General features: G+C 32.5%; 1 protein-coding gene across 5 annotated transcripts in view; it reads left to right on the forward strand.

The window, feature by feature from the left end:
- Window positions 1-13,445, forward strand: part of NRIP1 (nuclear receptor interacting protein 1) — a 76,355-nt gene that overhangs the window by 22,940 nt on the left and 39,970 nt on the right. For 2 of the 5 annotated variants that reach the window (XM_079156316.1, XM_079156317.1), the window contains exon 3: window positions 11,779-11,902. The exons of 1 other annotated variant lie outside the window; for it this stretch is intronic. The gene's annotated coding sequence lies outside the window, so the exon portion shown is untranslated. The remainder of the gene's footprint in view (window positions 1-11,778; window positions 11,903-13,445) is intronic. 2 more of the 5 variants (XM_079156318.1, XM_079156319.1) reach the window with 1 other exon arrangement.

The following is a 13,445-nucleotide window of genomic DNA, read 5'->3' on the forward strand; positions in this document are numbered from 1 at the left end:
TTAATTGCTGCAAACTCTCCTGTGAGACCATGAAATGTAGTCATGTATGGAGGGCTGCTGTATTCCAGTTATTCTTCAAGAGCCTGGGAATGAAATACTGAATAAATGATGTTTCTGAGAGAGCATTGCTGCCCCTCTGGATCTGAATTTTATTGGTGAGATGGATAAAATGAAGCAGTTCACTTTTATAGTATCTTATTAATGAACACTAATAAAAATTGAAACAGAGAAGCCAGTATGTAGGGGGCATGAAATTTTAGATTGTATCCAGGGAAGGCCTCACCCAGAAGTGAAAACTGAGTTGGTATGGGAGCTAGTGATGTAAAATGTCTGAGAAAAAGTGTATTTGAGATCCCTATGGCTGGTGGGGGGTGAGTGAGGAAGTTAGAGGGTTTAGAATGCCACTGGACAATTTTGAACAGAAGAGAACCCAATATAATATTTGTATTAAATAAATCAGTGGGACATTAGAAACAGAAGCAAGGAAAACAATTAGGAGGCTGTTTTATAATAATCCAGGAGAAATGAAGATGACATGAATAGGGGCAGTAAGAAGTTGGATTCCAGATATTTTTTTAGGTAAAGCCCTCAGAATTTGCTGTCGAATTGGATATGGGTGTAGCAGTCAGGTTTTTGGCCTGAACATTTGGAAGACTGGGGTTGATACAATCTGGGATTAGAAGGAACAGGGACTCAGTTGTTGATAGGCTAAATGTGAGATGCCTATCCAAATGAAAATGTCAAAGAAACAGTTGTTTATATTGAGTATTTTTTGAAGATGAAACTATATATTTTCAAAAAGTATGACATTGACCATTAATGATAGGAAATGACTTTTAGTAGAATACAAATTAAAAAAAAATAAAAGAATAGAATTTAAGTGTTACATTTGGGTGGGTATTTTATATTCCACTTAAGTGGGAAAACACTGGAAGTAATTTTAAAATGTTCAAAGAAGCATTTATGCTGAACATATATTTAGTGACTATTTTATTCTAGTCTTAAAATTGCATATAAATGTATTTATTTTTTGAATCAAGCCCTCAATTTTGAAGTCTTAAGCCTTGTAAATATATAATAAAATAAGAAATATACCATAATACAAATGGTATGGACTTAGTTTTATAAAAGTCTCTTTTCACTGTGGCACCGTGTTGTGACCCTTCTAAACAATGTATGCAACTGCCAACTAGGTGATCTACCCCATCCCAACTTTCTAATATTGTGCAGCATATTATATCTTTCAAGCATATCATTAAATAACATTCCAAGGCAACAGAATCAATTCAGTATTTTTATGTGTATTTATTAAGATGAGTTGCTTTTCTCTGACCTTTCTTTTAAATAAGAAGTTTTAACCAGATTATTGTACTTGTTTGCATTTGATAAGAATGCAGCACAGCTAAAATTTTCAATCTTTGTGTATTACATAAAACACACCTTGTAAAGTACCTTTCACATGATAGTTAGGAAATACTTAAAGTAGATATCATTAGCATTTCTAACCAGTTTTAATTTTTAAAGATAATTGTGTTGGATGCAATAATTATCGCTTAATAATATGTGCCCTACCTGTAAAGCAGAGTTGTTGGTAAAACTGAATTGTAATTGTTTTTGAGATAAAAGTAGTATATAATAAATATGAGAAATTATTCATTGGTCGAAGAAACTGCTCTAGATGATTAGGCATTTTTCATCACACTTTGGCCAGTCATGTCATGGTTGACTACTGGCCTGTTTGATGGGCTAGGAAAAAAAACTTGTTTAAATTTAGAGAATAAATGCAGTTCATTAAGAACCTGAAGCATATTGAATTACTCTAGTTTACCTATATCTCATCTTAAGTGATTTTTATAAAATACCCATCTCTCTGTCCATTCTAAATTTGCAGGAAGTAAGCAAACAAGCACTTATGTTGGTTTTCAGACAAAAATGATGGTAGATAATGAATCAGTCTCATTCTTTGAATAAGCTGTAAGTTTTTATCTGTAAGTCAGCTTTCAGCTTCTTTTGAATGTGTCTCTATGTGTTCTCCTTTGTGTTTTATTTTTAAAAGGAGAATGAGGAGAATGTGTTGCCCAGCAGTTAGCATTTGTGTATGAAAATTAAGATGCTTACCTAAACAAGATTCTTACCTAGTAAAGCTCCTATTTGCCACAGTATTGCTGTTATTTTATTATTATGTAACACAGTGTAAACAGTGCGTTTTGAGTATCACTTATATGAAATACTTGGGACCAGAACTGTTGTAGATTTTGGAGTTTCGTTCCATAGACTTTATTGATTGAGCATCCCTAATCCAAAAATCCAAAATCTGAAACTTTAAGCATCATGTCATTGCCCAAAAAGTTCCAGTTTGAAACCTTTGAGATTTCAGATTTTTCAGATTAAGGGTATTCAACCTGTATTTAAAGAACTTCACTGATATAGTTGCTTCTTGCATCAGATTGTGACTCTCCTTTCTTGTTCTTTGCCCTTGCTACCTCACCAACCTGACCACTTTCTTCGATTTTATGTTAGTCACTTACTTTCCTTAATAATACTGTTTTCCTTCCTGTGTGTACCATTTGAAAATGATCATATTATGTATATAGTCTCCTGAGACTTGCTTTTTTAATTCATATTGGTTTTAAATTTTTTAAAATTTATTCTTTTTGCTAAATGTGGTTATGGTTCATTTATTTTAATTGCTGGCTAATATTCTGTTATGTGTTTTTATTGTTTTGGTGGACATGGTTTGTTGTTGAGTGCTTTTGTTGGTTTTGTTTTTGTTGTATCTGTATTGATTGGTTTATTATACACACACAATGTACATACATTAAGTTAGCATTATTTCATATGTGTTCCGCTGCACTTGTGCAAGGCCGAAGGATATATTCCCAAGAGTAGAAGTGTAGAACCTATTCAGCTACATAAAATAATACTAAATTGTTTCCCAAAATCATTGGACTCATTTATATTTCACTAGTAAAATATCAGAAGCTCCTCTTTAGTAACTGTCTCAATTTGATGGACCTAAATGGCAACTTTTTATGATTCTTAATTTGCTTTTCACTGATTAATAATGAGGTCAAACATTTTTTTCATGTGATTATTTGCCACTGGTATGTTCTTTTATGAAATGCTTGTTCATGTATTTTATGTTATGTCCTTTAAACTGTTCATTCAGTACTGTGCATACAAATATGTAGTTTTTATATTTTTAAAAATTTAAAACAGCACATACAGAAAAATTGCAAGTACAGTACAGAATATAAAAAGTAGAGAGCTTGATTTCTGACTCCCATACTGTCCCATTTCTTCTGTGACGAACACCCGATTCATCCTGCTTGAGTTCTGACACCTTTTAGGGCTACCTGTTCGGCGTTTTGCCCGCTTTTAAATAAAATGTTATAGAGTACACACACACTCACATACATGTATTCTGGATCTTAAGTGTTCTTTTTGGATGGCTATATGTATTATGGTTCATCTTCATTTTCCTTTGTTGACAAATGGAAGTTTTTCATGTCAATGCATTTGAATTTATTGATCTCATTCTTTAGAATTAGTCCTAAGGAAACCTTGACCTAATATATTCTTGTGCTTGGATGGTATCTCTGTAATGGGCTTTTGCTGCTCCATAGAAGTTGTAGAGTCAATTTATAGAACTTCTTGAATTTTGATTGGTATAACTCTAAATGTAGTAGTTCAATTTGGAAATATTGTGATTTTTTCAATTCTTTGTATCTTAAAAATGGCATTTCATTTCATTTAAATAGATCATTTATGTTCCATTGCTAATGTGTTCCCATGCATTTTCTTCATATAGAACATGCAATATTTACATGATACTTTTATTCCTTAGTATGCTTTAATGTTGAATTTTTAATGTTACTCTGTTTATTAAGGTACATAAAAATGCTTTACCTTTTAAAAAGTTATCTTATTTAGCCACAACTAACTGAATAGTTAAACTGTTGAGATAAATGTAAAGCAAGCTCAAAAACAAATAAGTAAAATCAGAGCTCCAGTTTCTTATTCTACAAATTACTTTTGATGTTTTAATAAATACCAGTTTTCTTTTTAATGTTTATTCGGATAGAATTCACATGACATAAAATTCATCCATTTAAACTATTTAGTTCATTGATTTTGGTTTTTATGTACAACCACCTCAGTCATCTAACTTTCACAGTCTCTTGATCCTTAAAAGAAACTTTATGCCCATTAGCAGTCAGTCCCCATTCCCATGTTCCCCATCCCAATCCTGGGCAACCACTAATCTATCCCTGTTTATTTGCCTATTCTGGACGTTCCAAGTAAATCAAATAATGCAGTAATAGGATTCATCTGTTGTAGCATGTATCAGTACTTCTTTCCTTTTTATGGCTACATAGTACTTTTTTGTATGGATTTTTCACATTTTGTGTACTCACCAGTTGATAGATGCATGTTTGCACCTTTTGATTATTATAAGCATATGAGTTTTTCTGTGACATAAGTTTTCATTTCTCTACTTTAGGAGTGAAATGTCTATTCATACAATAATTCTGTATTTTTTTTTTAAAACTACTCAGCTGTTTTCTGTAGCAGCTGTACCAGTGTATTACATTCCCACCAGCAGTATATGAAAGAGATGAAGTTATTTTAAGTCTACGTTGCATTCTCCAAAGAATAATTGTAATACCATTAGGTTTGTCTTAAATTATGATTATTATCTTAAATAATGAAGAAAATTGCAACTTATCAAATACATTTTAAAAGTTTTTGAATTTATATGGAGTATATCTTTAATTTCTTTTTTTTAGTTTGGAGTATAATTTACATACCATGTTGTTCATCCACTGTTTAACTATTCAGTTTGATTTTGAGTCAGTTCATTCAAGTGTGCAACCATTGCCACAGTCCAGGTTTAGAACATTTTGGTCACTCTAAAGAGTTCCTTCATGCTCATTCACAAGGTCTGCTCCCATCCTGACCTTGGAAGTGATCTGCTTTATCCTACACTTTAGCTTTTCTAGGTATTTCATATATAAATGGAATCATACAATATTGATATGCTTTATATCTAACTTCTTTCACTGAATATGCTTGAGATTCATGTTTGTTTCATGAGTAATTAGTTTATTCCGTTTGTTTTTTGTTTGTTTTGTTGGCTATCACTTCATATCCTTTCAGCAGTTGATGGATATTTGCTTTGTTTGCAATTTTGGCTATTGTGATTGATGGAAATATCACTGTTTCTAAAACTTGTATGTTTTGGAAATGTTTTTATATTTCACATTTAGAACACGTGTGAAATTGTTGGGACATTATGAGTATAGACATATATAATGAATGCCAAACTGTTCTCCAAAGTGGCTATGCCGGTACACGTAGTCACCAATAATGTAGGAGGGTTTTATTTTCTCCCTGTCTTCCTCAAGGTTTTTTTTGTTGTTGGTTTTTTTTTTTTTTTTTTTTTTTAATTAGAACTCTTAGTGGATTTGTAGTGAAATTTCAATGTGATTTTTATTTACATTTTTCAAAACTGGTGATGATGATAATCATCTTTTTTTTTTTAGCACTGGAGATTTAGCTCAGTGCTGCTCTACCACTGACTTACATTTTCAGCCCTTTTTATTTTTATTTTTTATTTTGAGACACGGTCTGGCGTAGTTGCTGAGGCTGGCCTCAAACTTGTGATCCTTCTCTCTCAGCCTACTGAGTGAGGAGGATTATAGGTGTGTGCCACCATGCCTGACTGAACATCTTTTTTATGTGTTGACTCAACATTCATATATTATCTCTGGTGAAGTGCTTTTAAATCTCCAGCCCATTTTTTTTTAAAGTGGTTATATTTGTCTTATTATTCTTGACTTGTAAGGTTTTTAATACATGATAGATATCATTTCTTCATTGTGATGATGAGTTACAGTGTTTTCTCCCATTCTGGAGATGGCTTTTCATCTAATGGATATCTTTGGAAGATTTTGATAAAATTGAATTTTTCTCTTTTTTATGGATTGTGCTCCTGTTATAGTTAGGAGATCTTTCCCAAACTTTAGTTAATAGATTTTTTTGTTTCTTCTAGAAGTTTTGTTGTTTTGTTTCAGTTTTGCTGAAGTTTATTGCTTCAGACTATAATCCAAATGTAGTTATTTTTGTAAGTACATTTGTGAAATAAGATTTATACCTATTCATCTATTTATTTTTACATGTGGATATCCAACTATTCCAGCACCATTTATTAGAAAAACTATTTTTTCCTCCATTGAATTGTTATGGTACATTTGTCAAAAATAAAATGACCATGGATGTGAGAGTTTTTTCTGGAGACACTATTTTTCTATCTTTATGCCAGTATTACATCGTTTTGGTTTCTCTGTAGCTTTATAGTAAAGTCTCTCCCCCCACCTGCCCCCATTCTGGGGAGAACCCAGGACCTCACACCTGCTAGGCAGGTGATGTACCACTGAGTTATATTCCTAGTCCTTATTTTATTTTCAGATGGAATATCTCTAAAGAGCTCATGCTGACCTCAAACTTGGCAATCCTCCTGCTTCAGCCTGCTGAGTAGTTGGAATTATAGGCGTGCATATATCTGGCTTTAAAAAAAAAAAATCATGGTGGATTTTGATCGATGAATTTGGAGAGAATTCATAAATAAAACAATGTTGAATCTTATAGTCAATTGAATCTTTGTTTTGAAATTTTCTAAACAATAATTTGTAATCTGTTCATTTTGGGGGATACTGGAGATTGTACCTAGTGGCACTCTACCACTGGGTCACACCCCTTGCCGTGTTTTTTACCTTGAGACAGGGTCTCGTTAAGTTGTCCAGGCTGGCCTCAAACTTGTGGTCTTTCTGTGTCAGCCTCTGGACTTGCTGGGATTATATGAGTGTGCCACTGTTTCTGGCTATCTTGTACTTTGGGGTATACGGGTTTTTCACATTTGTTAAATTTATTCTCAAGGTTTTTTTCTTTTTTTTTATTTTACTACTATTATAAGTGAATAAAATCTATTTCTGTTGCTAACATATACATGAAATGCTTTTGATTTTTGTAAAAGGTAAATCTGGTTATTTACCTTTCTAAATCTTATTGATTTTAAAAGTTTGGGGATTTCTTTTAGGATTCCGAGGAATTATCAGTCCAGATGATCTTGTCAATCTATGTGTCTTCATATTTTTTGCTTTATTGTATTGAGTAAACCGCACCTTAGGCATCCTTGTCTTTTTCATGATGTTAGGGGGCAAAGCATTCGGTCTTGGACCATACATGTGATGTTAGGTAAAGAAAGACATTTATCCTGGAAAGGAAGGGTTGCTTTGACATGGAGAATGTTAATATAACATATATTATTGCTAGAATAAAGGACAAAAACCCCATGGTTGTCTCAATAGATGCAGAAAAAGAATTTGACAACATCTAGCAAATTTGTAATAAAAACAAGTGAAAAAATTCCAAAACTAGAGGTAGAAGAGAATGAAAAACTACAGCTAATACCATAATTATTAGTAAAAGACTGAATGTTTCCTCCCTAAAATTTGGGTACAATGCAGTACACTTTTCACCACTGATTCAATACTGAATGAGAAGTTCTAACCCTGTTTTTTTCTTCACTGTAATAGTTGTACAACTTATTTTGGAACATGTGAGAAATGTTAAAGGACAAAAAACTCTTCATTCATAATCTAGAATTAATCACTTTTAACTGTGATTTTTTTTCCTTTTAGTACTGTGTGTATACATGAGTGTTCAGTAACTTGTATGTAACAAAAAACGGATTTGAGTTCACATTTTATGCTTACTCTGAATGCATTTCTTACCCTTTTCTTCCTTGCTCATTGCTACCCATTCAGTCATCTTTTAGTTCTTATAGTGGGCAAGTCTTTTTTTTTTTTTTTTTTTTCTCTTTCCCCAGGTCCTTTGAACATGTTATTCCTTCTACTGGAAATTTTCTTCACTTAATTTATTATGTTTTTATGATTAAAACTTCAAATATTTAGATATCTTAAATGCCATTTCTTGGAGTAACTGTCCCTTATCTTTTTATGTAAGGTGGCTCCCTCTCTCTCTCCGTTTTTTTAGATGTCTTTATTATTTCTTATTTTTCTGTTTCCTTGTTTTGGTCTGTTTCTTGTAGGTACTGAAGTTTTTCTTGTTTATCTTATAATTCCAGCACATAGTGTCTAGTCTTCTAATTTGTTTGACAGTTTGTTAAACAAAAGTGAATAGTATCTTGATTTTTTTTCAACATCATATTCTGATTGTTTTGCCATATCATTTCCATAGTATAAGTATAATGTTATTTAAACATTTTCTTTGCATAGACCTAGTTTCTGTCATCATGATTCAAAACACATCTAACACATTCACTTTCATTGACTTGTGTATGAGATTAATTTTACCCATTTGTTAATATAAGAAACATTGAAGTAATCTGTGAAAGTAGTTTATATTATCTTCTGTTAATTTTTCTTTGTGAGGTCATACATTTAGCTCAAAGGGGTTATAAGAATGCTGTAATGAAGACAAACCACTAAAATAAACGATTCTAGAAAGTGGCAAAATAACAGTAATTTAAGTATTAGGGGCTTAGAATATTTTTAACCCCTTAGATGGAAAATGTAGACTCATGAACTTCATACAATACTGTTAGCTGGTGTTGTTTTTGTACCATGTGAACTAAGACGATTGTAGATGTATAGCACTGGAGAAAGTCCATATTTATCTTCCAGATAACTGTTGAGGCTGCTGCTTTTGTTTTTTCTTGCCAAGTAAAATATTCTACTAGAGCCTCTTGCTAGCTTTGCGATTTGGGGTAGTTTAAACTCAATTTCCTCATTTATAAAATGGAGATAATAATAGTCCCCTCATAAAAGGCTTAGTGTTGTGTTTGGCACATAGAAGCTGCTCAGTATCAGGTAGCTATCATTAGGTAAATTTAGTGGTTCTTGGTCCTGGGAGTGTTAAGAATAGCAGTTGTAAAGGTTTCTTAGGCTTCAGGGCATCATCTGTAGGCACTGACCAGCTCTTTCATAATAATGTTCCTCTAAAGATGTTGGCAGCTTTCTTCATTGAATATGCCTGTTTGGGGACTGGGTTTTTTCTATACCTATACCAAGAAAGACTTCACTGAAAGGTAATGGAGTTCCATCAAGTTAAATCCTACAACAGGTTACTATTTGCAGCATTCTTAAATATAGTAATGTTTATTTTCTTGTTCCAACTTTAATATATAAGGTAATAGCCTGGTGAGGTGACACAGGCATGTGATCCCAGCAACTCAGAGACTGAAACAGGAGGATTGCAGATTCTAAGCCAGCTTCAGCAAATTGGCAAGACCTTGTCTTGAAATAAAAAATAGAAAGGTCTAGGGCTATAGCTTAGGGGTAAAGTCCCTTGGTTCAATCTCCAATACTACCAGAAAAACAAAACAAAAACAAATTTTTTTAAGAAGGGAAGAAATGTCACGGAAAATAGAACAATTCTAGAATTTCAGTTGTTTGGTAGATAATGTTGACAAGGGGCTTGTCTGGGCTTTGGCTTCCAAGGTTGTGGATTGGGGATTTAGGAAATTCCCAAGGTCCTAGGCACATTCCAATAGGAGTACTAATATAATTGCAAACGTGGATATTTTTAAGTTCATGTGTGAATCACTTCCTTCTAGGTATAAATAGAAAAGTAATTGTTTTCTACTCCTCTGAGAATTTCTGTCAGAATTTATAGTCAAGGTCCAATCTATGTTCAGGATCCTTAGTTTGGGTCCTTGCTTAGTGCCTGTTTCTCTTCTATAAAATGGGATACTGCCTTCTATGCTCATTTTACTGAGTTATGAAGGTCAAATAAAATCATGTCCATGAAAGTTCTTTGGAACTGAAAAAGCAAGTAGCTTACTTTAATGATTGCTCCCATTTTTCCAGTCTGTTTTCCTGCCTTTTTAGTAGGTCACTGGTGGAGATGGCATGGTAACCCAGAACTACATCTGTCATGTGTACTGCCTCTTAGAGGTTTTTTTTTTTATACTTGTATGAGGGAGTAGTCAGTTTTAGATTGTTGCTTTTCTCATTCTTTATTTTGTTACAAAAATAATACATATTTATTGAAAAGAAATTAGAAAATATAAATCAAAAGAAAAATATTTTTAAATGCATTAAAAGTATTGCATTTATTTTTATAATTTTAAACAATTTCAATTATGCTGAATGTTTCCTGTTTTTAATCACTTTATATATCATTTAATATAACAGTTTTCTTCTATATTTTGATGACTATATGGTATCCTATGATGAAATAATATTCCATGACTTGTTTGTTTTTACTTTGACATTTAATAATATTTCTGATTTTTTGTGATTAGAAATGCTGCATATAATGAACATCTTTATGGCTGAATATTTGTACATATATTTAGTATTGTTGTTTTTGTTTGTTTGTTTTTGAGACAGGGTCTCACTAAGTTGCTTAGGGCCTCACTAATTTGTTGAGGCTGTTCTCAAATTGGTGATGATCCTCCTGCCTCAGCTTCTTGAGTCACTGGGATTACAGGTGTGTGACTGCACCCAACTTTTTTATTTTTCCTTGTTTTCTTTTATTAGAATAAATGATAGGCTTGGGATTGCTCTTATCAAGGTACAGAAAACATTTTAAAGCATTGTTTCATGTTTTTACAGCTTTATTGAGGTGTAATTGATGTGCACTAAGCTGCTCATATTTATGGTATGAAACTGGATAATTTTTGACATGTGTGCACCCATGAAACCAATACCACAATTTAAAATAACACACATTTCTAATCCTTCCCTCTGTACCTTCCTTCTCCAGACAACAGCACTGATCTCTTTTCTTGCACTATAGATTAATTTGCATTTTCTAGAATTTTATGTAAATGAATCACAGAGGATATGTATCTTTTTATCTTGTTTCTTGCACTAAGGATAATTACCTTAAGAATCATCCATGTTTTTATTATCATTATTATAGCATAGTATATTGTTGCAGAATAGTAAAATTACATTGTATGGATATACCACAATTCTTTTGCCTGTTAATGGGTGTTTATTTCCAATTTTTAACTATTAAAAGTAGAATAGATTTGCCTTATACATTGGTGTGTAACTTTTTGTATAGATATAAGGCATAAGACATTTGATATTTCTTACCAAATTTTGTGTTGGAAAGGGTACACTGTTGGTTGTTGATGTCTTTCTTTTCTCTTTCTTTTTTTGATACTGAGTTCCATGCCATCTCCCAGGCAGGTCTTGAACCCTTGGGCTTAATGTGATCCTCCAGCTTCAGCCTTCCAACTAGCTAGAACTACAGATCTGCACTACCATGCCCCAATCCGTTGTTGGTATTTTCAGTCTGAAAATTCTTAATATGAGAAACACTATAGGTCTTATTTTTCTCCTTTCTTTTCTCTTTTCTCTTCCTTTTTTTTTGGGGGGGGGGATATGTATTTATGAGGGTTAAGGATTTTTTAATAAAACATAATTGAATTAATTTGACAGAACCCTATTAGAAATTTGAAATTAACAAAGGTTAATATGCACATCCTAGCAACTACAAACATTTTCATAGTGTATTTTGTTGAAGCACCAACTTTTATTAATTAAGTAAATATGTTATCTGGGAAGCAAGGATCTTTTGCTCTCCTTTGATGAACTAATATTCTTAAGCAATTTCTATTTCTCTGTCAAATGGCTCCTCCTGCATTGAATTTGAACAAGAAAAGTTTACTGAACTTCACAAAAGATATTCCTGAATCTGATGTGGAACAGTTGCCAGACTCTTTTCCCTCTTCTTAAGGTGCACAGCTGACTGAAGGAGGACCCAAGACTCTGCAGACTCCAGATGACGTCAGAGCTACTCTTCAGCAGCCTTCTCAGTTTCCTTTCTCAGAAAGCAGAGACTCAGACCTTGGAGACAAATAGTGAGAATATTTTTCCTGAGTTCATGGGGATTAACCATTGTGATTTTAAGGTTTCACATATTTTTTTCTTAATTATACATTAGTTTATAATCACTAGATACGTGTTATGTGCTTTATCTCTTCACTAGGAAATTTGGTTAAAATCCTACCTTTAAGAAACTTATAAAGAAAGAATAAATGAAACTAAATAAATGCAATCAAGATTAAAGGAGGTTAAATGCCCTAAAAATATTTTCTTGAGAATTCATGGGTGAATTACTACTGGAGAGAGGGAATTTTGAAGCTTGAAAGAAGAAATGGTATTTGCATTGATGATACTTAATTTGTTTTTGCAAAGTCCACAGAAAATGAATAGTTAATATGAAATGTGAAATAGAAATTTGATTTCAGATAAAAAGTTAATTATTGTTTGAGGAAAAAAGAAATGTGCTTTATTATTGTGGATTCGTTGTAGTGTAGGTGATTACTTTTAGAATTATGTAAAAGTGGTTACCTCTTCCAAGGCAGTTCTGAGAAATGATAAAAAAAAATTGAATTAAATTCCCATAAGTAAGCGGGTACTGAACAAGAGATGAGTGAGTGGTTAATTTTACTTGGATTAACATGCCCGTTTTCTAGTGTTGCTACAACCTAAATAAATTTGTCTTATTTTAAGTTCTTGGACCTTATGCTGTTTATTCCTGGGCAGAAGCAATCCAAGTCAATTGGGAAAAGGAATAGTGGTTGTTTATGGTCCCATAATTACTTGTGCAGAGTTCCCTTTCAACTAACTAACTGAAAACTTTGGTCAGAAGAGAGAGAGCAGATACAGCATTCTAAACTTTACTGTTTTAATTGACTATGATGTTTCAGAAAGGGAAAGGTAACTGATCCATATTTGTTCTTTACCTCTAGCTTGTGTCTAATGACAAAACTCCCTTTTTCTTTATTATCCTGATTAAATTCAGAAAACCCAATGATTTTTTTATTTTTTATTTTTTTGTGGTATTGAGGATTGAACCCAGGGGTGCTTAACCACTGACATGTCTATCCCTGGGCCCTTTTTTTTTTTTTTTTAATTCTGAGATAGGATCTTGCCAAGTTGCTTAGGGCCTCACTAAGTTGCTGAGGCTGGCTTTGAATTTGTGATCCTCCTGTCAGTCTTCCAAGTTGCTGGGATTACAGGTGTGCATCATCACTGTACCTACCTATGAAGTTATTTTAATTGCTCTTCTTAAAGCTTAGATTGTCTTGTAATTTCACCAGAAAAGTTTTAAAAACATTATTTTTAAAAAGACTGCATAAATCTAGTAGTAATTATTTAGTTGTTACTTACTTTTAACATTTTCCTATATTTTTTTCTCTGTAAATTAGAATTTACATCATAGTTTATATTTGATTCAGGTATAATTGTGCATTAATGACTGGTTGATATTCTGAAATCTGCTTTATCTGTTTGACAAAACATAGTGAACATTAATCTCCTTTCTCAACTTTTAATTTTGTTAAAGTGAACATTATAACAATATGCGTTCTCATTATCTGTTATAATTAGTTCTTAATT

This window comes from Sciurus vulgaris (genome assembly GCF_902686455.1).
Source record: "Sciurus vulgaris genome assembly, chromosome: 10".
NCBI classification, from domain to species: Eukaryota; Metazoa; Chordata; class Mammalia; order Rodentia; family Sciuridae; genus Sciurus; species Sciurus vulgaris.